Source organism: Ostrinia furnacalis, unplaced genomic scaffold, assembly GCF_004193835.3.
Source record: "Ostrinia furnacalis isolate ACB-3 unplaced genomic scaffold, ASM419383v2 OfSCF3159, whole genome shotgun sequence".
In the NCBI taxonomy this organism is placed as follows: Eukaryota; Metazoa; Arthropoda; class Insecta; order Lepidoptera; family Crambidae; genus Ostrinia; species Ostrinia furnacalis.
The window spans coordinates 140098-167466 of record NW_021133398.1 but is presented as its reverse complement, the minus strand read 5'-3'; the positions used below and the strand labels follow the sequence as shown (position 1 = coordinate 167466).

At 36.6% G+C, this 27369-nt stretch overlaps 1 protein-coding gene across 1 annotated transcript in view; it reads left to right on the top strand.

The window, feature by feature from the left end:
- Positions 1 to 2073: 2073 nt before the first annotated feature.
- Positions 2074 to 27369, top strand: part of blo (bloated) — an 80366-nt gene continuing 55070 nt past the window's right edge. Inside the window, exon 1 of the mRNA XM_028311067.1 lies at positions 2074 to 2334. The gene's annotated coding sequence lies outside the window, so the exon portion shown is untranslated. The remainder of the gene's footprint in view (positions 2335 to 27369) is intronic.

The following is a 27369-nucleotide window of genomic DNA, read 5'->3' as shown; positions in this document are numbered from 1 at the left end:
ATTTTTTTACAAATTATTTTTAACAGGCTGTAAAATACCATTTAACAAATCACGAAATTGTACTAAGAGATCCAGAAGGAGTTTTTTTATTTATAAATAATTGATTTTCACTTAATAAATAAATAAAATTATCGTTATTAAATTATAATGCTTCAAGGATCACTTGTTTTGAACACATTTTTTAAAAATACATTGCACTGTATATTGCTTATGTTGTAGCCTTGTAAAGAAAATATTTTAATTTGCCATAATTAGGTCATTTAGGTCACATTTCAAATAAAAACAGGGTCGGACTTTTTTTAGTTAGGCAGAATGTCAGTCAATGCAAAAATAATACATGTAACCCAACAAAATTTAGTGACAAACAATATAAAGTAGGTTTCTACGTGTCTAGGAGCATCGTAATTTGGTCGCATAATGCGCCAGCGAATGCGGAACTGAAAGAAGATAATGGCGCTAGTGTAGCGACATGTACAGAATCATCCTACAAGTTGTTTCAATATTTTGCGCCAGATGGCGTAAAGTAATACTAAAAAATAGCGATAGATGTCGCTAAGAGTAAAACCCGCAAAAGTTGGTTGTCTCAACTCAGAACTTTTACAATGTTTGTAAGTTTTAAAACATTTTGAACTTCATAAAAGTTGTCGTCCTACCCACTCACTTCTTTTCTCTTAAAACAGTAGCTATCGAGTGGTTTTCTGAATAAAGAAAAAGAAAAGAAAAAGAAAAGAAAAGAGTATCTACCTAGGTACATACATAAGTCCCGATTTCCACCAACGCGGAACGGAGCTGAGCGGAGAAATGTTTTGAATAACCCAGCAGATTTCATTCTCCAATAAAATGGTTATCCGCTCCACCAACCGGGAATTCTAGATAAATAAATAAATATCCTTGGACATTTTACACTGCGCTTCTAGTCCCAAACTAAGCAAAGCTTGTACTATGGTTACAGACAACGGATATAAACATACTTAAATATTTTTTTGTAAATACATACTTATTATACATAGAAAACACCCAGTCCAATACAAACAAATATGTTCATGCACACAAATGTTTGTACTGTGCGGGAATCGAACTCGCTACCTCCGGAATAGTAGTCCGTTTCGAACCACTACACCAAACGGCCGACTAGATACTAAGTAAGTAAATACTTCTCCTATAGATGGGATATTTTGACCATAGGCGGCTTCACAGGGCTAAAGGGGCAACAGTCTTTCTTTGTCGGTCTACCCAAATGACGTCCACTGCTGGACAAACGAAGTTGCGCTGCCTGCAGAGCCGGATTCCCCCGTGGATTCAAGGGGCCCCCAGCTAAGTCAAGTCAAAGTCAAAAATAGACGATACTTAATGCGATAGTAGGTGGGCTCCTAAGTAAGTAGTATAATTAGCCCAGGGCCCCTAAACTCACGGTCCGGCACTCAACTGGCTGCCTGCCCGCATCCTACTTCCTGCGATCTTCTCCAGATCGTCGGTCCACCTAGTCATAGTGGGAGGCGTACCTTCTTACCTACATATAGCCATGAGTAGTTATGCTATGCTGTCTGTACAAACTTAGTAGGTAAATATTACCAACTTGCAATAAATGTAGAGTTAGTAAACTCTATGCAAACACTCGGAAACGCAACAGGTGTGCTGATTTTGTCATCAATACACCTACACTCGTTAAAATGATAACAAAAAGTTTCTAAAAATCAAACCACTTTATTTTTTAATCATAGGTAAAATGGAATAAGAAGTTTGGTAAGTGGCACCAGAAATAAACAATAAATTATTTCAGAAGATAACATTAAGAAGTTGATAAATTATAATAATGTATAAAGAGACTGTCCTTCCTTCTTTTTTGCTTAATTTCTATAGAGATCTAATCGAGATAATACAATAAACCTTTTCCACTACAGACCTTTTAAAAGATAACTGATTCAATCGCCATTTCAATTGTTTGTCAAATGGCACATTAATATTGGATTACAATAAAAAAAAAACAAGTTGTTTTCCTTGCAAAGAAACGGCCTCCTACGAATTATTTGCACCAAAGGCTTCAACCACGTAACAGGCTCTCTCACTCCGCAATTTAACTCATTCAGTCGACCTCGAGTTCTTGAAGAGAACGGCCGCCTTGCCTTCCGCCATCTTGATCCATCTGTCAAACTGCGCGCCAATAATATTGTGTACTTTTTAAATTTCAATTTCGTGGCTCCGGCTCACAGTGCTTAAAGTTTTTTTTTGTGAACGACCAAGGAGTTTTTTAGTGTTTGTTCTGTTCCGTTGGTGATTTGTGTTGTGTTTTGATTTTAGTATCTGTTGCCGGCCGGAAAGGACAAATTTTCTAAGGTAAGTTTACTTTTGTTTAGTTTTTACTTAAAAGGTATTTTCGTCTTAATCTAAGACAAACCTAGACGTTCAGAAACAGTTTGAGAGTTTGGTGAGCCTTTCGCTGTGCGATTGCAGGTTTCATAAAAGCTCTAAACAAGTTAGAAAGGGAGAGTTAGTACACCAGACTAGATATAGTTAGAGTTAGAGGTTGATTGGTTGTTAAATTGATGTAACATTTAGTTCAATAATTAATAACTGCAATTTCGAAACGTGAAATTAATTAATTGAACGTTCATTTAAACAAGAACTTAAATCTAACTTATTTATGTTTCAACGTAATATCTTTAACAATTTTATTTGAATTGTTTGCACGCGATATTTTATGGACTGTGAAGGTGTTGTACAGAGTTACGTAACCACCAACATAAATTGTTTATGGTAATGCTATGCATCTTTTAATGGCGTAGTCAGTTAATAACAATACTTAACATTGTACAGGTGCAAAAATAATTAATTTCAAGCGCAATATTTATTTTTACACCTACCTTCATTATGATAGTAAAACTTTTTTTATTTAACTTGAACGAAGTTTTAATACGTTGTTCTGCGGAAATTATTTTTACATTTAGGCAAATATACTTACTAGACAGTAAGCTTTTAGTCCAGTCAATGAATGCCTTAACGATGGTGTAGAGAGAAATCCATGGAACACAATTTCTGACCTCGGGACTTTATTTAGCCTAGTTAGGTGGTGAGCATGGCAAAAGTCCCCGCCCTTAGCCCTTGAGCCGGCGGGGAGAGGGTGGTTTAAAGGTGCCACTTTTCGGTTTTTCGCTTAATCCTCGGAAACTATGCGTCCTAGTGACATGACTAATATGAACCAAAAAAAGCTTATTCAATTTGCTACAGGTGAGACAGTCAAGTTTTTCTATATCTTGTATAGTTTTTGCGGCATCTGCTCTAGAAGGTCTGTAAAATTGGAAATTTTATTGTTGTCTTACATGTTCCTTTCAGGAGAAAATCGACTAAATCAACATTGAGCAAACACTATAGACATGCGGGAGCATGTTAAGCCTAGTTCCATGGAGGGGACTGCACCGTGCGTATATTTAGACGAACCAATTAGAGCCACTTTTTACTCCTCATCATTCAAAAACTACTGTGCATTAACACTTCAAATTTGGCTCATGTATTGAGACTTGCAAGATGTACATCAGCTTCAAATTTCATAAATATACCTCAAACGGTTATTTAGGTATTGACGTTCAAAAATCGATATTTAGAGCACTACTATCTATCTATCACATGTGAAATGTTAAAATTTACTGGTTTTTTATTTGTTCCTTTGTATTTACATAACTACCTTTCTGGATGCCAAATTTGAACCTTCGAGGTCATCTGGAAGTGGTTAGAATTTGGTCTATAGGTCAGACATGTAGATTTTTGGACGTCAATATCTAAAGAACCGTTTGAGGCATATTTATGAAATTTGAAACTGATGTATATCTTGTAAGTCTCAACACATGAGCCAAATTTGAAGTGTTAATGCACAGTAGTTTTTGAGTGATGAGGAGTCAAAAGTGGCTCAAAGTGATTCGTCTAAATATACGCACGGTGTAGTCCCCTCGCTGGAACTAGGCTTAACATGCTCCCGCATGTCTAGAATAATTGCTCAATGTTGATTTAGTCGATTTTCTCCTGATGGGAATATGTAAGACAAAAATAAAATTTCCAATATTACAGACCTTCTAGAGCAGATGCCGCGAAAACTATACAATTTATAGAAAAACTTGTCTATCTCATCTGTAGCAAAATGAATATGCTTTTTTTGGTTCAAAGTAGTCATGTCACTAGGACGCATAGTTTCCGAGGATTAAGCGAAAAACCGAAAAGTGGCACCTTTCAACCCCCCTCTCCCCGCCGGCTCAAGTGCTATGGGCGGGGACTTTTGCTATGTTCACCTCCTAACTAGTCTAAATAAAGTCCTGAAGTCAGAAATTGTGTTCTACAGTTTTCCATCTATAATGCTTTATTGACTGGACTATTTATAAATGTTTTATTAACCTATTAAAAAAACCTTAGTTGTTACACCTTATCTTCTAAAGAAAGCTAAATCAAAGTCGGTTCCACCGTTTCATAGATTACCTGGAACAAACAGACAGATAAAAATCGTTTTAACGAAACTACAGTTATTTCATAAGCTTAAAGTAAAAAGCTTTTTTAAAACACTTCTTCTTCTTGTCGTGTCGACAACAAACCTACACAGCATCAGCCCAACACTAAGTAACAAGAATGGCGTTAAAACACTTTAACCCTTATTTGTACCTAAGTTTTTTTATTTATGTAAGTTTTATTAAAGTTATTTTAATAACATAATAACGAATTACCATCCAACTGTTCAGTCTTCAAAGATTGACAGTGATCTGCATCATTGTTCAAATGTCGCCACGTAATTTCCTGATTGCAACCTTTGGACGCTCGTAACTGAATGCCATGTAAAAGTCAAGAGGCTGTAATTATGATGAAGGTGCTCTACCTATTATGTAGAGAGTTAAGTCCGCGTGTAAATATAACACACTACCCCCCTTACTAATAAAAATTAAAATTATCCATTCGTTGAACACTGATGGTTTAAGGTGACGTTTAGTTTGGAAATGTCACTTTAAACTACTGTTCAACAAGTGTGTAACTTTTTTTAAGTAAGTAAGTAAGGTACTTAGTACCTTCGTACCTATTTATTTATTTATTCAGTGGCGTTACATTTTTGCGTTTTGAAGTGCTTCAAAAAGCGGAAGATTCATTTTGCAGAGCTTTTTAGGGGAAGCTTATGATTAATGTCCATCAGTGGGCTGCCATTTCGTTAAAATGATGATTAAAATTTGTTTTCGAAACTAATAAAGACACTCTATTATTAATATTATTACTTTATAATAGTTTTCTCAAATAAGGAAGCACGTAATTCGTGAATAACTTTATAGTTATTGGTTTATTTTAATAGTTTAGCCTACAGACAAACAAAGTAATAAAAGGCAACTGTGAATTGAAGTAACAGAAGTAAACAACTTTTAGTGAAGACAAAGTCTTCGTTCTACCACAGAATAATAATAAGTACTGTTCCACAGACATTGCGAACATTGTCATGCACTTTTCCTCAAGGTTAAACACACAAAAAATACACAACTTTGTGAATCTGTGTACAGAAACTGCGTCACCAGACAGGTTATTTAAAATAGTTATGTTCTTAGAAGGTCCTTAGTAGATAAATACGTTTCACTTAGCTTATTTTATTGCACTTACGAGACCATGTAATTCACGATAAGAATAAAATTGAACCTTCAAATTTCACAAACAAGTTTTGTATTATATCTTGTTACTTTTATGTTGTTTATTATGACGTCATTCTACTTATCGTCTGAATGATTGACCGAAAAGAAAAACGATTCTTACTTCTTTCGAAAAGAGTCTTACTTGAAAGTATAGTCACAAAAGTAATTAATTTTCTATTAGTAGACTTGTAAAAAGCGCCTTTACTTACACGATCTACTACATTCGTTTAACCCTACCACTGCTTTGGGACAATAAATGGACCAATGCTAAAAAGAAGCAATGCAATTTAGACACTTATGGTGGCACATAGTCTGACATCAGGGTTTTTGCAATGAGGGCTATCGTTTTAGCGCTCACCAGTTAGCGCCACTGTAGAGTAAGGTCCTGTCACTTGCTAGTAGCGAAGACAGTGGCACCAACTTGGCACCAACTTGTGAGCGCTAAAGTGGTAGGAGGACTATCGCATTTGCACTCATCAAGATGGCGCCACTGTAGAGTAAGGTCCTGTAAATCGCCAGGGGTGCCAACTGTTAAGTATAAAAACGATAGCCCTCATTGATTGGACTTGTCCTTACCCACCTATACACAAATTTTGGAGGAAATTAAGGATTCCAATGCAACACCTCACTCGAAAATCCCAAGGTAAGCTGACTCAAGCAATCCTTGAGGCAAATGATTGTGCTGAAAATAAGTAATTTTACATAAATTATAACAGCTTTTTGGGAAACAGGCTATGCCTTAACTAGGTATGTGCTTAAACGAGTATGCAAGTGTTTTTTCATTAATTATATTTTAACTTGTGTCACAACAAGTAATTTTCTTGTCAAAAAGTAATCCTTAACATTCGTCTTCAAATTGTATGTCAGCTATTATTACAGTTTAGCCCCCTTACTAATAACACTTACACGCTCGTTGAACAGTGTTTTAAAGTGACTTTTAATGTGGAAATGTCATTTTAAAACAGTGTTCAACAACTGTATAACTTTTTATTAGTTAGGGAGTAGGTATTTAGTGATTTATTAGCGAAAGCATAACAAACTAGACTCCAAGCACCTTATTTAATTTCCATAATGCTTAAGGAAACTGCTATGAATACATGTAATTTGTTATTCATCCAGTTTTGGCTGTTTGTCATAATACCCACACGCGTGGAGGCTTCGCGTGACGTCACCGCGCCCACGTGACGCCCCCGGCGCGGGCGCCGCAAAAACTGCCAATTAACACTGCCTGATGGGGCTTTATTTAGCCTTTTGTAATATGGAACTGTGTATAAGATTATACAGGGTGTAATCCCAACTATATCCCAACTAGTCCCAACTAATATTATAAATGCGAAAGTAACTCTGTCTGTCTGTCTGTCTGTTACGCTTTCCCGCTTAAACCTCGCAACCGATTTTGATGAAATTTGGCATAGAGATAGTTTGAGTCCCGGGAAAGAACATAGAATAGTTTTTATCCCGGTTTTTGAAACAGGGACGCGCGCGATAAAGTTTTTCTGTGACAGACAAAATTCCACGCGGGCGAAGCCGCGGGCGGAAAGCTAGTGGATAAATATGGATAAAAGACTTTTCCCTAAAATAAGAGGTATGTGTGAAATAAATTAGCATTAAAAGTAAATTACTGTACGAGAAAAATATAATTGACCTTCATTGATTGATGAAGATGATCGACAAGGGCTTTAAACCGTGATTCCAGTTACCTTTTTTAATCGCCTTGGACTCTTTTTGGTCTTGACAAATTGGATCATGAAGTCTGACTCTACTCAATACGGGATGCTGATACTCCTCTGTAGCCAGGATCTCTAGCTTGATCGCCAATAAAAACCCAAACAAAACAAGGCTTAGTTTTTTCCGGGAGAATGTTAATACCCACAACGATATTAATCGGAAAAAATGTATGAGTTTGAAGTCAAAGACCCTCCTTCCTGTGCAAAGCGGTAACAGGTGAAAATTCCCAGTGGGGGCAGATTTTTCTGTTCGGTTTGGTTGGTGGTAGGACTTGTTCTAAGTCCGCCTGGCTAGCTACCACGTTATCAGCATTGTTTTGTTCCGGCAGTTAGAGGTAAGATACGCAGTTCCTCTGTGGTTGAGGATTCCGGGTGAAGCTCGCTTCCACCTTCGGCCTGATCATCACTTACCATCAGGTGAGATACAGGCCAAGAGCTTCCTCGTTCTGGATAAAAAAAAATTCAAAAGTAAAATAAACCTTTGGGAAAAGATATTTTATTACACCAGTTTAATTTAGGTACCTACTAAGTCTGACACTATCACTTGATTCATTATACGATGGAAAAAAGAAAAAGTACAGGCCTATTTTTTTGGTTAAGGACTGTCTATCTGTCCCGTTGAAGCGCGCAGTACTGGCCTAATTCGTTGATGTCTTTTATATAGGGATACAGAAAAGTGACATTGTACAGTCTGTACAATCAAGTTTTGGCGTTTTATAAATAATATGCTGTTGCAATAAGTGTTATTTTGTGTAATAAATTGTTGATAGTCTGATGTGTTGTTCATTGTATGAAAAGTAAAAAAGTTTAAAAGGTCAATATGGCATATAACGAGTATTTCTAGGTTAGAAATTATTTTTTATCGATTTTAATTTCGATAACTTTCATCATCGTGAATATCATAACAGAATTTATGCAACCGGTCCATTAAACTAATTTTCTTACTAGAACGTAACGAAGGAAGAAAAGAGACACTTGTTAAATATGAAATCCCTATCATGAGAATATTATTTATCCTGATTTATAGTAGACTAAAAGCGTTGTATTTTTATATCTTTAAATACTTAGAAAAGCAAATGTATTTTAAAGTGATAAAGATTTAGGTACTGTCAAATAAATTAACACTAACCAAACTGTTGTCACTTGTTTCGCAGCTTCTCAAGTGGTGTCAAGTGAGTAATTATTGACACGTGTCATGCGCAAACGCAATTTCTGCAATATGTACATCGATGCGCGAGTTTTAATGCCAATATAGAGCTAAATAGGATCAGAAAGGACACAATTACAATTATTGATTAGATACATTCTGGGTGAAAATTTTCAAACGTAGGTACTTACAATGTATTATGAAATCGTTAATGGAGTGTAGGCGCTAATTAGGATCTTGGGATCCAGTCAGGATAAATGAAATCTAATACATGAAGCTATTCCGTATGAGTATTTGTTAAGAATTTGTTAATCAGATCTCTCATAACATTTTTATATTCATGAATTCCTAAATAACCGTCTTCCACAGAAATAGTACATACTACGAATTCATGGATTCCGCAGTCTCTAAGTAAAATACAATTCCTAGGCTCTATGTTTCCTTATTTATTAAATTGCTCGTCCTTTCCATTAAAAATTATACACCTATGCAGTAAAACTTTTCAAATTCCCACTGTAAGTGGTCGGTTATTGTTTTAAATTAAAAAACATGTAAAAGTAAACGGTGAGCATGTAGATTGTATCGAGTATGTTGTTCACACGCTATACTTACAGCATAATTACTGCTTTATTACTTGCTTAAGTTTGTTAAAGACCCCATTTAAGGCCTAGGTCATACTTAGCGCTTTTAACCTAGTTCTAACTTAGTAGGTACTTAATGTGCTGTTATAAGGCAGTTTTCAAGGCCAAACAACTTTTGAAGAACTAAATGAATGACTAATCTCATGTTATTAATATTAATAAGATCGGATTATAGTTTTTGGTCACTGAGAATATTAAAAGAGGCGCTTTAAATAATAACTTATATTTTGGTATTTGCCTATTTTAAAAAGTGCATATTTCTAGGAAATGTATTACAAGAATAAACTTTAAAAGTAAACCCAAGTAGTACTAATCCTACTAATATTATAAATGCGAAAGTTTGGATGAAAGGATGTCTCTATGGATGTTTGTTACTCTTTCACGCCAAAACTGCTGAACGGATTTTGATGAAACTTTACAGTATTATTCTTTATAATGCAGATTAACATTAATAGAGATAATTTATGCTATCGCATTAGGTTATTGACCTGTAAAGATAGTTTAAGTTGGTGAAAATAAATAAATAAATAAAAAAAACATATAGGCTATAATTTATGACGATCTGTGGCAAACTAAATTTCACGCGGGTGAAGCCGCGGGTAAAAGCTAGTTGAGAATATTTCTTAACGACTTGCTAGCTATCCAAGATATAATTTGTCAGTAATATCAGTACTTATTATTATTCTGTGGTAATATTGACAAGCTTAGAGCCATTATTTATACTCGCTTATCTTCCATCTTTCACGTCAACCAAAATTTGTGGCTTCCGAACAAAAAAGGTGCTTTTTTCGGTGAATCAAGTAGCATTTGGACAAAAAGTAACCTGCCGTGTCCAGTAGTCCGTGAAGTTCAAGGTAAATATCATTCAGGCTGAATGCCGTGATATTTTATTGAGTCGTCTAACTTGCTGTCTGCTTCCTGAGTGTGCTTTATGGTATTTAACTAGTTTAGTGCATATGCATAATACAAACTAACATGCAAATTATGAAATCATTTTTGCTGGTAGGCGGTGCCATTATGCACACAATATTAGTCACTAGCTCATAATATTATTTAGATATCTAAAGAACGAACATAGAAGAATACTTGAAAATGTTTCTAAGATGTGAAAATCGGTGCATTGAATTCATGTAATATAAAATTTTAATGTAATAGTAAATTGTTGGTTACAAACAAACTCTTTTAACTAGCGCAGTTTGTTCTCGCTGGATAGGTGACCAGCCATTCAGATGCTAGGATGGCGCGTCACCTAAGAAAGTAGATTATTTTCTTTAAATCGAGGGTAGCAACTATCTAACGATTAGTAGCAACTAGTAGCAACTGGGAAGCAACGTTCAATATTTGTTTCGATGTAAAATATGGGTAGTGACCGTCCATTCTGACGCACACTTTTCATGTTCTGTAATTAATATGCTAAAAGGAGAAGAACCTACAGTACGGAGTACGGATAGCGATACAGCAATATACTATTGTCATCATAATAAGTGTAATAGATGATATTTTATCAAAAATATATTTGTATAGCCTGACGTGACATCCTTACTTATCTCCTATCTCCAAAGGGTTTTTGCAGGTCGCAAATACTTATTTGATTATTTTGATTTAAAGAATAACTTACTGTCACGGCCTCCAGGATTTTTTTTCTAAAGTGGAGGAATGTTTGACCCCAAACTTCACCCAGCCTTTCGTATCGACAAGCGAAGGTCATAAAACTTCACCCAGTGTGTCACTCAGTTGTGTCATTGTAAATTTTTTGCAACTTACAAAAAGTCTACAAAACATCCTATTCGATATTCAGTCACTTTAACTTGCAAATTATGTTTTCAACATTTGGCTAGCCGCCAACAACTGTTGTATAACGATTGCAAAGTGATGAATTTACAACTATACGTTTTCCTGAATTTGGCAATCACGGTGTCTAATAAATACATAGGTCATTTAAAGCTATGTATTTTCAGGCACTTTCACTTGACTATTTCTATCCCGTTTCAAACTTGTATTAAGCTCGATGTCCAAGGAGGCTAGGTCACAAAGTATCATTAACAATGAAAGTAAGTTTATATGCATTAAGCCATGTGGGATTAAAACACTTTTATATTGACGTTCATAAGTGCCACTTGTGGTCTAAACTGAATTTATATTTTTGATTTTGATTTTTGTTTGTTTTAATATAACTAGTTACCTCTTAGTTTGTTATCCAAAATACGAACTTAAGTAATCACAAGCTGGATTTAAGCTCGAGTTTAAACGAGTTTCGCGATTAATTTATTAATACGGACAGAAGATAAGTAGGTGAGTATAATAGGTAGGTACTAATGCCCGTATTAACAAACGATGCTTAAGTGAAGCAGTAAATCGAACGCACAGCGTTGAATAGAGCTCTGTGATTGGTTCGTGTGTCACCCTGTGCGTCCATGCGCACTGTGAAACCTCATAGTAATGTTTGTGAATACGGACTTAATAGTCGCCACGCATAATAATTAAAATTATTACTGGTAGTAACTGAAAAACTTCATACTTCATTTGGTATGTTATATGTAATGCACAGTCATTTTGTATTTACTAAATGCTTTATTTACTTTACTATTTATTAATGTCGCGCCATAATAAAACTGCCATTTAATAAACTCAAGGATATCTCTCCAAGCCAAGATACCAAGATTGAAGCATACCCATATACGGCAGCACTTAGCTATTGAAATGCAAATTCCAAATTAAGCCCTCTCGGACATGTCACTACCAGCACCTGCGGAATCGGCGGCCTTGTCGTGTTGCAACATGTTCCACATTCGGCTTTTGCAACATGTCTGGAATTGGGTTCGCCATGTCAACTTGTTGGAGCTTGACGGGGAAAGGCTTAGCATGTTTGTTTTAACTTAGTTTTCGCCCGCGGCTTGGTTCACGTAGATTTTGACATGTCGTTTGCAACCAAATGTAGCCTGTCATTTTCTGAAACCAATATCTCCATTTATTTCGACTCAATAGTGTCTATTCAAGACTCAATGGGTATTAAATACTCTACACTTCCAATTAGTTTACTTAAACCTGAATTTAGGCTTAGGTTTAAAATTTTAGAGACTACAGAAGTTACAGTATAGGATCGAAAGAATCGAAGATATAGTTCCTCGAGGATAGAGTCATAAAAATAACTCTTTTTACAAAAAAAGGTTTTGTGCCTGACTCCAAAAACCTACTTGATATAACAATGAAATAGGCAGAGATATAGTGGAAGAACATTAACCTCATTTTCGCGGTCGGGTGAAAATGAAACGTCATCAACACAAATACCACCTTGCGCATCGTGACGGGACCGAACATTAGATGCACTGGCACATGAAAATAGGGTTCCGTAAACAAATGTTTAAATAAAAAACAATAGAATAAAAAACAGAACCCTGAAGACTTTTTACTTTGCAAGTACGGAACGGAACTATTTCCATCTCTCCTTCCCACCGCTGCAACTCCTGTGTAGCCAGGATCTACAGTTTGTCCGCCAATAAAACCAAACCATTGAAGGCAATTTTTCTCCTGGGGAAAAGTTAGAAAAAAAAAGAAAGAAGCGATCAATGCATTTAAGTCCGATCGCCATCGCTGCACGCTGGCTGATAGCATCTGATCGCGTTAGTTTGACTGAATCTTTAGGAGAAGTTCGAAATTAAGGATCCACTTCTCCTAATGCAAAGTTGGTCACAGGTGACAGCTACCTAATTTCGTTGCCTGCTTCTGTCTTTCCCGAACACTATAATCCGGGCCTTTTCAAGGCGAGAGTGATTAAGCACTTACAGGGCAGATATGTACCATCCTAGACATCTAACTTAACAGGTGCGATTGCGGTCAAATACCTGTCTTGTTCTGCATAAAAAACCTGTTACTTTACGATTACACACCGAACCATTGTTCGACTCATCACGATTTTGTTATTACTACGGAACCCAGTTTGCGCAAGCCCGACTCGATCTCAGCTTTTTTGTTTGCACACAAACAAACGATATAATGTGCGATTAAGCGATCGTCACGACAACTAGATTTGTCTACGCTTGTCGTGCGACACATGTTATGGTGTTTTGAAATTGGATCAATGGTAGGAATGCCATGTGAAAGGAAGTGAAATTTATGGGGTGATAATCGAATTTCGATTACTTTGGTTCTAAAGATTTTCCCATATGTGATGGACACCGAGCATAGCACACTTCGTCACCCTTTGGATGAGATTGAGCCTTCTTAATGAAATAATTATCCCCGGGCAAACTTCAAATTCCACTGCCCATCGTCATCTTTAAAAAATCGTCATTGGCGAAACCAGTGTGCTTCAAAGATACATCATTGAATCCCTTACATAGGATACATAATTATGATTGAGCCTCCTTATCAGTTTCATAGTCAAGGAACCACGTCTCCGTTCTGTGCGTCATCACCACTAGCAACACACACTGGTCAAAGACTTGCGCATTTTTAGGAGAAGGAGCTGTCGTTGTGAAAATCTATAAAGGAGACCTTTGACCAGTAGTTCTAACGACATTTAATTTTGGTTGAAAAGAATGAACGAACGAATCAAATGAACAACTGAAAGCCGATCATGGACAGATTATTTAGAAGATGATTATGAACTTAATCAAAGAGTCTTGAATCCCTATAAGCTGATAGTTGGTGAGAGACTCTATCTTCATAATATTATTTTCCGATCAAGTCAGGCTTATAAATAGCATCGCATCGAAGTGCACTAAGGCCGCAAGCAGCGTGGGCGCAGCAAGGTGACACGCTGACGTCACACCTGCCCGTGCGTCGCTCGAGTGCGGAAACCAAGTTTATCCTTTTTTCGCGAAGGAAATAAATTAATATTTTTTATGACTTACTATTAAACTTTTTGTAGTTTGTTTGTTCGTTGAATGAGTTTGGTTAGATGCAATTTTGTGTGGTTTTTTTATCCTCTTCGGGACTATTCCCACCTCTCGTTCCTACCGCTGCAACTCCTGTGTAGCCAGGATCTATAGCTTGACCGCCAATAAAAACTCAACCAGTGAAGGTCAAGTTTGTCCAGGGATTCTTTATCCTCTTGGCTGCATCTTACCTGATGAAAAGTGATGATCAGGCTGAAGGTGGAATCGAGATTTTCCACTCTCAACCACAGAGGAACTGGCTATCTTACCTCCCACTGCCGGAACACAACAATGCTGTTAACATTGCAGTTTGGTGCAAATTGGAATACTGCCTGTCAAGTTCGGTATTTTGTAGAGTTAGACTAACGTCTACTGTGCCTATACATGAGTGTAATAAGTTACATGACACTGTTATAATAATAATAAAATGTGATGTGGATATGACAAGATCGCTTACCGCGTGACCTTGCGTTGACGTAAGAAAATTGAATCTTCCATCGGTGGTTTTCCTCAAATGAACGTTGAAAATGACTAAAGAAAATTATTTTTAATTTATATGTAACCTTGCAACTTTATGCCTCTATATTAAGTATTTTTAACTGGCTAATGTGTAATGGATTTATAGAATGCTCGCGCTATTTTAATTGGGAGTATAAATACTGCAGTTTTCTTGACCCAAAAATGTGGAATTTATACCACTTAGGTACAATGCTCGGGTTACGGGTCTACTTAGTAGGTTTTTTTTTTGCGACAGGAGGCAAACGAGCAGTCGGATCACCTGATGGTAAGTGATTACCGTCGCCCATAGACACCCACAGTCCCAGGGGCGTTACAGTTGCGTTGCCGGCATTTAAGGTGAAGATACGCTCTCTTCTTGAAGCTTGCAGGTTCATGAATATTTAAGATCTAAATAATCCTTCCTAATATTACAAATGTGAATCTTAGTGAGGATGGATGGATTTTTGTTACTCTTTCAAGCAAAAATTGGATTTTGATGAATCTTTATAGTATTATTGTTTATACATTAAAATAACATTCAACCTCTTATTATTATCTCAATGAACTTACTTTACTATTCAACGACAAGTTCTACAAGATGTATATGGTAAACTACGTTAGTTGACTATAGGTAGCGCCAAGGAAGTGACTCTATTCAACCATACATAGACCGATGTAATCAACATCTTATTATCAACAAATACAGACAGCACATCAAGCTATGCATTTTATGTAGTTTGTATTAAGTGTTATTTTGCCACAAAAGTATGTCATTCACTGTACAATAAATGGACTGGATTTATATGCAATTCAATTCTACACTTGTCCGCGTGGCAGGCACCGATCGTTCAAATGCGCTTAGGCAGGACAATGCGATGCTGTAATGAAAATTATGTTTTAACCTGTAACAATTTTTATCAATTTATTTTGGTCTTTTCAGACTAAATGCCATTACAAAGGCGTCAATTGAAGTTAAGTAGCGAGTATGTTTTGTATCTGTTAGTGATTTTTGCTCTATTAATTGAAAAGAAAGAAAAGAAGAAAATTCCCGTGGATTCCCGAGGCGACTCAATAAATGGACACCAGTCCTCCCCAACCCTCAATCAATCTGGCCAGAGCGTAGAAAGTGTAGCGTGAATCCTCTTTTTTCCTCAGAGAAGGCACGACCTTTTCTCTTTCAATAAAAATAGACTTAATGACCTGCTGATGGTGCTCTAGGAGACACTGACTTATAAGCTATGTTCTCTCTATCTGGCTACCTTTTCCTTTGTGGTAATTAGTCTGCAGATGTTTCATTTAAATCCGTCTTTATTAAATGGTGCTAACGTTTTACAAATTGAATACTAAATTAACAAAGTTTCTAACCACAATTCAAACAAAGTGCTCAGTTTGTCATTTCGCGAGTAATTGTCAAAATTAATAACAAAGTAGATCACCTTTGTCAAGCGACCGTGAACTGGTACAACCGTGTGCCGTGTCGCCTCAGCACGTGTAATTAAAATATTTATTTAACACGACGTGACAAGGTCAATTTGTCGGTCTAAATGTCAACGCTATATCATTATGAATTTATGAATGAAGATGAAAAAACTTGGTGTAGTTTTTGGATCATTCAAAGTTTTTGGGGTTCTTAACGTCGGTATATGACATCAGTATTAAAACATGACACACGTTCGGAAAAGTTGTGTGCCAAGCAAGGATCAGAAGCACCTAAACTTGACTGGGAGTTTGAGAAAATACTTCACTTCCGTTCTAAATATGAAGGTTGCAGTATTATCGCGACACACTTGGCATCATTTAGCCCTCAAAATGTAGACTCTACATTGAGAGAAATAACATAAGTTCTTGAATGGAGACCGTGGCTCGGCAAGCATGGGATCTCAAGCTAGGTAGAGCCACAAAGTTTTCTTTACTCATGACTCATGTGGTGTGGCAGAATGACGAATTGTAAAAAGTCGCGTGAATACGACAAGCTGGAGACAGGAGCTGGCAGTAATTGGAAACTGTTTAAATTTTTTGATGTACTTATGACAAAAAGGAATCTGGGCCTATGTACGGACGTGGATTAATGATGGTGATTAAATCCATACTTCTATACTAGTATCATAAATGCGAAAGTAACTCTGTCTGTCTTGCTTTCACGCCTAAACCACTGAACCGATTTTGATGAAATTTATCCCGATTTTTGAGACAGGGACGCGCGCGATAAAGTTTTTCTGTGACAGACAAAATTCCACGCGGGCGAAGTCGCGGACGGAAAGCTAATCAATGATAAAACAAAATTAAATACGAGGCAAATGATTCGAGTTCGATGCTACTAATCAACTCCATTTCATTGTCTAAACCTTTAGGCCCTATTTGCCGTAACAGTTCGACAGTAGGCGATAAATAATTGCTTGAGAATCGTCGTGGGCGCAAGGACGTAGTACTAATTGATACGCTGTTATTATCAAATCGCTCGATAATTCACACCATTCTTCAATAACAGGTCATTACATAATTGCAGGTGACTGCTGAATTATATTATGTAGGTGGGATGTGGATGTATCGTAGTAAAAAAAAATGATCTTCAGTTCCTAGTATGTAGGTTGTGTTAATTATGAAAAATCTAAAACGTTAAAATAGCGGTATCGTTATAGCCAATGAGATGCTGTCATAGTGACATTGACAATACGTCAATGTCACACGAGAATCAAACGTCAGAATAGAGGGACGCGCGGAGACGACTCCGCGCGCTTTTGCGCTAAGTGATTAATTGTATCTAAAATAAGGCAATATACCTACTGTGAAAGTTAAATATCCAGTGTTTTATTTATGAGAATAGATCTACCGGCCTCTAATAGTTGAAATTAATACATGAACTCTGGTAGAGTTAACAATGTTTTTATAATTAATCATCAAAATTCAGCTGGATTTTGTTGATACATATAGCCCACTCCAAATTCATGTCTTGGATCCTTTATACTAGTCACAACAATGTTAACAGCATTGTTGTGTTCCGACAGTTAGAGGTAAGATAGCCAGTTCCTCCGTGGTTGAGAATTCCGGGTGAAGCTCGCTTCCAGCTTCGGCCTGATCGTCACTTACCATCAGGTGAAACACAGGCCAAGAGCTTCCTCGTTGTGGATAAAAAAAACTAGACTCAAAATAAAATTAATTTCAAGTATCTAATCGAGTACTAAAGTGTGTTAAATACAGCCTTAAACTCGCGGAATGCTAATAGGGATACGAGTAGTCGCATGAGTTCACGGTAATTGATTCCTAATGTCTCTCGATTAGCTGGTACTTGAAAGGTGAAAAATAGATACAACGCGGACAGAAATACAGAACATAACATTTAGGCCCAGATCAGACGGTGAAACGCAACTGCAAAGAAACTGCAACTGCTAGTTACTTTTGAGTTGCATCTAAGTTTGAAACTTTAAGTTTCAGTTTCATTCATAAGAATCATCAGAAAGTTGCAGTTTCGTTGCAGTTGCGTTTCACCGTCTGTTCTGGGCCTTAAATTACTACAGATTATGTACTCGTAAGTGTCTGTATTTATTTTGAAACTCAGCTTCCTTTATCCTTAATCCTCCATTTCTTCACTCGATTTGATTGCTCGCCACAAAAATATCGAACGGCTCCAGAATAACCCATGCCCCACAGCAGATAAGTGTAGGTAATGGGCTGCCGATGCGCATAAATATTGTAAAGATACAGCCATGTTTACTTACTGACATTTCACGCCTTTAATCGATATCCATGATGATGATGAGTGGTCACGGTCAACAGACATTCTTGTTGTAAAATAGCAACTATTTTAAGTTCTGAATGAACTTTTAAAAGCTTTCAGACAGAAAAATTACTTAGGTTTCCTTTCGTCGTAACCTCAAGTCATTTCACTCAGTCATGGTTCACCTGCTTAGTTTACCTGGGTGAACCATGGGCACTGGCCACTGACTAAGTAGACAGTGAATTTCTTATGTAGTTTTTGATAAGAAGGAATTCAAACTCGGTCACTACATACGAGTAGTGTAAATAACACAGAATAGTAACTTAGATAATATCGTACACAAGAGTTTGTCATAATAATTTATGTAGAGTGAGGCCTCAGAGGCTACAAAGATCCAGCGAAAAGGGGAGACCTAGAAGTCCCATTCACTTGTATGTAACATCGTGACAATAATTTAATTACTTTAAAGTACGGAAATAGGAAATTAACATTCGTTGAGTTTTGGTTGTTATTGGTTTCAATTACCGTGTTGACGTAAAATCTATTCTTTACTAATTGTTTCATTTTTATCACTTAAGCACCTACTGATATGTTGTATGTTATTTCACTCAATGTAAAAATAATAAAACTTAACTAGACATACCTCCATTAAACTACTTTAAAATAACTCCCTTATCTGTCAAACCCATTAAGGCTTTTGCCATTACGAGTAAAACAAAAAGTAACCTTAAACCGATTTGTCATTCCAAAGGCCCCTTAAAAGTGTCAATAATTACGTTTACATGTCGCAAGCAGCCTTGAGTGACATTCACTGGAGCGATTTACTTTAAATTACTCGTACATACCGCAATTTCGCCTGCAGCTCGGTTTGTGGTACAAATAAAGTTGTAGGCATAGCTGGGCACCGTTAATCAAATAGTTAACTTCGTTAATCGTTAAACCGTTAATAAAAAAATTAACTTCGTTAATCGTTAAAACGTTACATTTCGCAAGATTTAACGCAAGTTAACGTTAATCGTTAATCCGTTAACACATGATAATAAAACGAAAAAAATAATTGTATGCAAGGTTTAAATAATTTCGAAAGCTTGTATCGCGCAGGGAATTTATTCCTCTTTTATGTTTGCGCTACAAGCTTTCGAAATTATTTGAACCTTGCATAAGTACAATTATTTTTTTCGTTTTAGTACAACTGCATTTCAGAATAAAAGCTTGTTTTTAAAAAAGTTTTATATTATTATAATTTTATTTTACACTTTTTAGTAGTATCTCAATCTCAGAGCCTTGGTTCAATTACAATACAATTTAGCACCAAAGTGCTCGAAAAGACAAATCCAGCAAACCCAAACTCGATAAGTTTCCACCGTTTCGTCACGGTAATAATATCATACAGTATTGTAACTTCATATAAATCGACGAAACGCGAGCTTTCCTTCGAATTTCAAATCTTGGGACGCGGTCGAGATGCAAAAGTTAGGGGTGTCGCGAATGTGCCGAACGGACGTCGATAGCCTAGTGTTGAAAATGACTAAAGGTGATTGAATTTGACTGACCGTCATTTACGGTCTTTGTCAAAAACTAGTCATTAACTGTCAAAAATGGTCATTATCAGTCAGTTTAATTTGAAATGAAAATTATATTATATAAAACCAGCTTTTGCCCACGACTTCGCCCGCCTGAAATTAAAGTAACAGTTCATTAAGTACTCATTATGATTATTAGAATAGAATATAGAAGTATTTTGTTGCCTAAATAAATAAAAATTACAATCACAAAACTAGATAGAAATTCTAAGTAGACAGATGTAAGTAAAGCCTGGTCCGTGAGCACGTAGAATTTTGTCCAATGACCCCAAGGGGTCATCCATAAAGTACGTCACACGTAAAGAGGGGGGGAGGGTGTCGACAAAGTGTGACAAGGGGTGGGAGGGGTCCTAAGTTTCGTGACATCACATTTCAAAATCTAATATAATTATTATCTAGAGGTACCTACTAATCGCGTAATTTGAAATTTATATTAAACTAAAAAATACCCCCACCACTTAAGCACAACTTCGTCGAAGTCGAAAACCTAGGAGAGTCTTAATGGGCAACCAATGAAGCCATTAAAGCAATTAACTCTTTTGTAGGAATTATTTCAGATTTAAAATCTAATTCTACTGGCCTATAATGCCGCCAAACGCACCGTACCTCGCGCGTAATTTTATTGTTTCTATTTGTTGCTATTTTTTTGTTAATTTAAAAATTTTTGATGTGAAATTGCAAAACATGNACCTCGCGCGTAATTTTATTGTTTCTATTTGTTGCTATTTTTTTGTTAATTTAAAAATTTTTGATGTGAAATTGCAAAACATGTGACGTCGCACAAGGTAGGGGGGGGGGGGTGTCTCAGAAATGTGACCACCTGTGACAAGGACGGGGGAGGGGTCAAAAAATCATGAAATTCGTGTGACGTACTTTATATTGCGGAAATATTTAGGAGTTCCTATGGCCACCTCAGGACTCCATCATCAGACCAGCTCAATGGTACCATAAAATTGCATTGTCATCGTACTTGCATAAGTATACCAAATTTCAGCTCAATCGGTTGAGGAATACTGAGCCCCGATTACGGTAATTTTTAACGTCAACAATCCAGACACGCTTCTCGATTCTGCGATACGATTGGTCGTTCAACAGCGTACGTCAGCTGTTTTGACCAATCGTATCGCAGAATGAGAAACGCGTCTGGATTGTAGACGTTATAAAAGTTACCGTAATCGGGGCTCTGGTCTTAAATTCAGTTGCAAGAGTTGTCCCACACATACTAACAAGTGTCGTTAGTAATCTGGTTACAAAAACTGTTGTTTTGGGTTCTGGAAGTTCTGGAAGCCCGAACGTACTTGTCAGAACGCGTTTTTCAGCGTGCCTGCTGTATCTTTTTGGTAAATAGTAGGTACTGGATTAACGATTAACGGACTTAGGATAATTTAACGGAAGTTAACGAGTCCGTTAACATTTTTTAAAGTTAACTTAAAAGTTAATCCGTTAATAGAAATGTTAACTTCGTTAATTAACGATTAACGGATTAACGAGTTAATGCCCAGCTATGGTTGTAGGGTAAGACTAAACTAGTCTTTGTTAGTAGATTTGCCTGTTTTCTGGTCGGTCAAAGAAAGTTCTATCAGGATCAATAAAACTCTATATTGAAATTTTTTATGAATCTTAAAACAACATAAACTGAAAAATTTGGTTTTTATTACAAGTTAAACCTTTCAAGACTTAAAAAAGGTTAACCTTTAAGAGCCAATCGATCTACAGTATCTACTGCGATCCAAAATTCATTAAACCAATTAACAGAAATAGGTAATAATAGTAGAGATAAGTAATTATGCGTACAGACCACTTAGCTTAGCTACAGAAAAAAAATTGGGTTACAAAGTCTGACGGAGACAGCGTCTTGGCACACGCTGCTTGTGATGCCCTCCAGCAAGGTAGAACGACACAACGTTGCTTATAGAATAGTTAAAGATCAGGCTCAATAGCATGCAATGTGTGAGGCCTCTCAGGCCCCACTTCCATGCCGTAGTAAAGACGAACTCTCTTAATACGGGAGACTAATAAATTTACTTTCACGTGAGACACAAAATTAAATAATCATTAAGTTTTGTTCCCGGTTAAAAATAAGCCCTTAGGTTTGGATACTCATGTATCCAGGAACACTTTTTACGCAAAGAAGAGTAATGTGTGTGTAGGATCAAACGCGCTTAACCAATAAAGTTAGAACATTGATACTTGTTGAATAAATATGCTTATCTGCAGTGACTGGACTGAAGCAAAAACAATGGTTTTCAAGATCAATACTGATAGTACTAAACCAAACAAATGACTCAGTCTCCAACTAGATCTCTAATTGCCGAAGACGTCTCAAGGCAGCGCTTTGTGGTGATCGACTACAATGGTACACCTGTTACAATTCGACATTTGCATAACTGAAGGATCTTCGAAGATGTGTCAGGGATCCTCATTATTTTACTTGTTACATAATTGTATGCGTTTTCTTGTAAGTGCATTATGGCTGAGGGTGATCGGTGAGTGGAATAAGAAATGTTTAAAGTGTAGCGACAGGACTTCTAAAATATGACGCCAAAAGTTCGGTTGAATATTTTGGCAGAGTTTTTAAACATCCTAGATGACACACCAGCTGAAATAAGTCGCGTCGTTTGGTTTGACCACTCCCACCCCGTCTGGCGAGAGAATGTAGGCCACATTTTCCATTTTCCTTTAGTGAATTAGACAGGGTAGTTATCCTGCAGTGCAGGGGACCAAATGACCAAATAGTGGTGATGCCCCGTTTAGGAATTGAACCTAAGACTTAGGTTCTAGTGAGCCCAATTAAACGCCTCTGGCTATACAAATAATAATAAGTATGTTTTGAATTATCAATCACACATTTGAAACGTTGGTCACGCGCCACAGTTCCACACTCGTGGTTTATGCCTTTTCTTGGTAAAATAACTATACTTATGTAACTTCTCGGAATTTCTACTATTGAACGTAACAATAACCAAGGAACGTTATTATGTCGTGATTAAATGGTTGATTTATTGGTTTCTAACGTACCTACTAAACTGTAATTAATGTGTCAGGAGTTATTCAATTTTGTTCGGTAGTATTTGCACTAAAGTCCGCACGACCTACCTATTTGTTTACCCAGGTATTATAGTGTTAATATTATTATAAACCACTAATCTTATTACACTATTATATTTCTTAAGCTAACCGATTATTCATAAAAGTAATTTTATTCCAAAAAAAATCGCATTTACACGTCCCAATGTTGGTTAGAACATTAACGGCGCTAGAAACTCAAACTTCAAGTTTTCAACTTATTCATTTATCATTATTCCTCAAGGACATTACATAAAGATTTTCTACAATGCGTGTCACATTATAGGTTTTGGCTTTCCTAGCTCTAGTTTGCTTCTTTAGTTACCTCTTAGTTAAAACCTCTCAAAGTCAAACCTTAACATTACTAACCCAGAACGTTTGTTTGTTACAGGTAACATTAATTTTACGGGTCCGCTTGCAGTTTCAGCAGTAAGCGTATGACGTGACGCAAATGCGTAGCAATTGCCTCGATGAAAAAAGGGTTTGTAGTGGGTACTTACCGTAGAACAGCAGTAAGAAGAACTTTTAAATAATAAATCCATTCTTCTGGCTAGCTCAGCAAATGTTTTACAGGCCGAGAGAGTCCCATCGATAAAGCTAAACAACCTCATAAAGGTAGCAGGAAGGCGCTGGATGCAGGCAAATCATTGGGGGATGCCTATATTCGGCAGTGGACAGTAGATGTCCTATGGCTGAAATGATGATGATGATGATAATGAGTCCCATCGAGAGGTCGAGAACGACTGACATTTATTATCAGCAATGCTATCATTAGCTCATCGTATTATTATTATTATTGATTTTTGGGCCTTTATTTGCGCCAACTCGACCAGGTTTGATCTATTGTGGCAGCCCTTGTCTTTAGAGTTCACTGCTTAGTCCCGTTGAGTCTATAAATTTCCAGATTCTTTGGAGCGTGATATCTGCTATCTCATCCGGGTGCATGATGTGTCGCCCGAGATGGATACTTCTTTTGCTCATAAGCGGGAAGCATGAGCAAAGAACATGCATGGCCGTTTCTTCTTCTGTATGGCAGAATCTGCACAGAGTTTCCTCGGTCATGTTCATGTTCGATTTATGTTTGTTTAGTTTGCAGTGACCGGTCAGTATTCTAGTCACTGCACAGGCTTTGTATCTTTTGAACTTTAGCAGTTCCTTAGTTACTTTGTTGCTATATCCCTGAATGAGTGCTTTTGAGTGTTTTTGTCCCGATGTAGACTTCCACCACTCAATAGCCTCTTGTTTGCAGAGGGCGGTTAGTAGCGTGGTGGCTCGTTGTTTGGTAATGCCACAGAACGGTTCTACGCCGATTTGAGGGTTATCGGCTCCATCTCTGGCGAGTTCATCTGCTACTTCGTTTCCTTCTATATTCGAATGTCCTGGTACCCATGTAGCTCATCGTATTATAACACCGTTTACTGTCTCTCAGTACGCAAATGGCGTGTTGCAAGCAAATCAATTACAATCATATTAGCGGTTGTATTTGGGGCGATACACTGATCTGTGCGCGCAAGGCCGGCGCTTGCCCTCGCCGCTTACTTAGGCACGTGTTCCACCAAATGCAAAGTGGAGAGAAGAGATGTGTTTGACCATCAGAATTCCAAACCGAAGAGCGGAGAGGTGATGTGGATATAACGAAATCTTATTGGTGGAAACCGGGCCTAGGTGATTCCAGTAAATGCAGAAAAATCTAGAAATGTATTAACATACTAGCTTTTGCCCGCGGCTTTACCCGCGTTAAATTTATTGTCACAGATCGGCATAAATTATATCCTATATGTTAATCTGGGTTACAAACAATAATATTGTAAAGTTTCAACAAAATCCGTTCAGTAGTTTTTGCGTGAAAGAGTAACAAACATCCAGACATCGAGACATCCAAACTTTCGCATTTATAATATTAGTAGGATTAGTCCATGACAAGGCGGATACGAGTATTCCAAATGCATTTCGTCTTTTTCTTTCTATCTTATTAGATAGAAAGAAAGATCTGATCCGAATACCCTCTATTCGGACCTCTATACGCCCAATGCAAGACTCTATGATTAACCAAATTAATGCGGGCTTTGTCGAAAGCTTTGTCCGGATTCCCCAGTTCCTCCCACTGAGACGATTGATCCTGCCTTTGGGTTATTTAGGGGGTATGCCTCCTCAGCCTACACTGTTCCCAAGTTAGGTATGCAAAGCCATACATTTTTCCCCGATGAAAAGTCATTAAGTATATTAAGCTCATAGCACATAGCTCGTAGAGACGATGGCCGTTGGGGCAGGAATGTTCTCGAGTGGCGACCACGGGCTGGAAGACGTAGCGTGGGCAGGCCTCCTACTAGGTGGACCGAAAATCTGGTAAAGGTCGCAGGAAGAACCTGGATGCGGGCAGCGCAGGACCGCTCATTATGGAAAACCTTGGGGGAGGCCTTTGTCCATCAGTGGACGTCATTTGGTTGAAACGAAGTATATTAGGAGCTTCGCCTTCGCTTCGCACTACACACCAGCCTCGCCTTATTCTCTGCCGGACCAGTTCACCAGTCCATGTTTATAAAATGTCAAATGTTCATTTACAGGTTACAGAAACCCAATTTATCATATTAAGCAAAATTAATGAATTTACATTACGATTTGGCATTATCTATCTTAATGTGAGGCAATAAGTATTCTTGCAGTTTATGCTCTGATATTTGGCAATAATATGCATAATATGCATATTTTAATAATCAATTTTATCTCTTCAATATAAAGCTCAGATAAAAATATCAAACATGTACGAGTAGCAATCAGCCAAAAAGATATGATGCAAATCCACTAAAATGAACACCAAAATTATCAGTTTTGATCATTATTATTTTGTTCTTTTCACGAAAATAGGTATTTCCAGTTGTGGTGGGTGGTGACGCTCTATATTTGTGTTTTTCATATGATTATAATAATTAATAGGGGAGAGTTCGGTATATTGTACCGCCGGGTAAATTGTACCACCCTCATATTTCGTAAAGTATTTATTGAATGTCTGTAATTGCAACACTCAGCGATACACAACTAAAATCAATTAATATCGGCCATGTCGTTTTTGCCGTGACAACAAACACGTGTATTTTATTTTGTAAAGTATTTTTTCATTGTTTTCAAGTAACTTTTGACAATACATGTTTAGTTTGTAATTTTGTTAAATTTAATCATAGGGTGTTTCTAATATATTATTTAGAAGCGTAAATTAGTGTGGATTACAATTATTTGAAACATTTTTCGGTATTTATAAGTCATATTTTTTACCGATTTTTTAAAAGCACTATCACCAAGTCGGCTAAATTGTACCACATCAAGTTGTATGGAACTTTACCAAAGGATTTTGAATTTTTTTTTAGTAAATCATATTTTGAAGTTATAATAGCGTAGTTATGTTTGACAAACAATAAATGAAAGCAAAAGACTGGCAAAGTAGATTAGGTTCAAGTGTGCGTTACGATAATTGGAATTACAAAACTTGTACTCAAAATCGTGATAACGTGTAAAACAATATCGATTGTCTATGTTATTAACTACTGTTCCTTTTCGTTTCCTAATTTGTTCAGAATGTATCGTATAATATTTTGCCATAGTTTTTTTATAGGCTTGAAATTTATTGAAATCCAATTTGGTAACCCTGTGGTACAAATTATCGAACCGGTTGGCTAAATTGGACCGAAGCTCTGAACTCGTACTTTGTTGATTTGTACTAAATATACAACAATCATGTTAATTAATACTTATGAAATAGTAAGTTGAATAATGTATCTTTAATTATATACCATGGACATTAGCAAAAACAAAAGAAAACTAGATGTAAAATGAGATTGAAAAAAACTGGTCCAAATTAGCGGACTCTCCCTTATCATGCTTAAACTTATATGAGTGCCTTTATTTTATAAGTCAAACAAAGTGACCTAGACCTACGCCAATGATATTATATTATGTTTCGTCACAGATACTAGTTTTGCTGATAAAAGTGATTATTATGAATATGAATTAATATGATTTTATCTACTTTTTTTCTTAAACATACCTCTTTCATGGTAAATTATGTGTTTCTTTATTTTTTACATCTGTAGCCAATAAGGAACCTCAAAAGTCCTTATTATTATATTAACAAACAAACAATCCTTGTCCTTAATATTTATCAAGCACGTTATTTCAGCTAACTGCTAGTTACAATGAAAATGCCCCGGGGCAAAACAGTAACAAGTAACACGCTATATTTTGCTAGAGTTCCGTTGATTATTTTATTAATTTGAATACCTCGACTACACAAAATAAGTAAAAGTTAATGTCTATAGCACCAGGAACATACCAAATGGATGAAATGATTAGTAAAAGCTTTTTAGAGCAAATTAAACGTGTTTTACAGGTCATAAAAGTCATTTATTTTTTCATACAAGCTTTTATAAAACTCTCACAAGTTCTAGATAATTTTGATCCTGCCAAAAGTCATAAAGTATG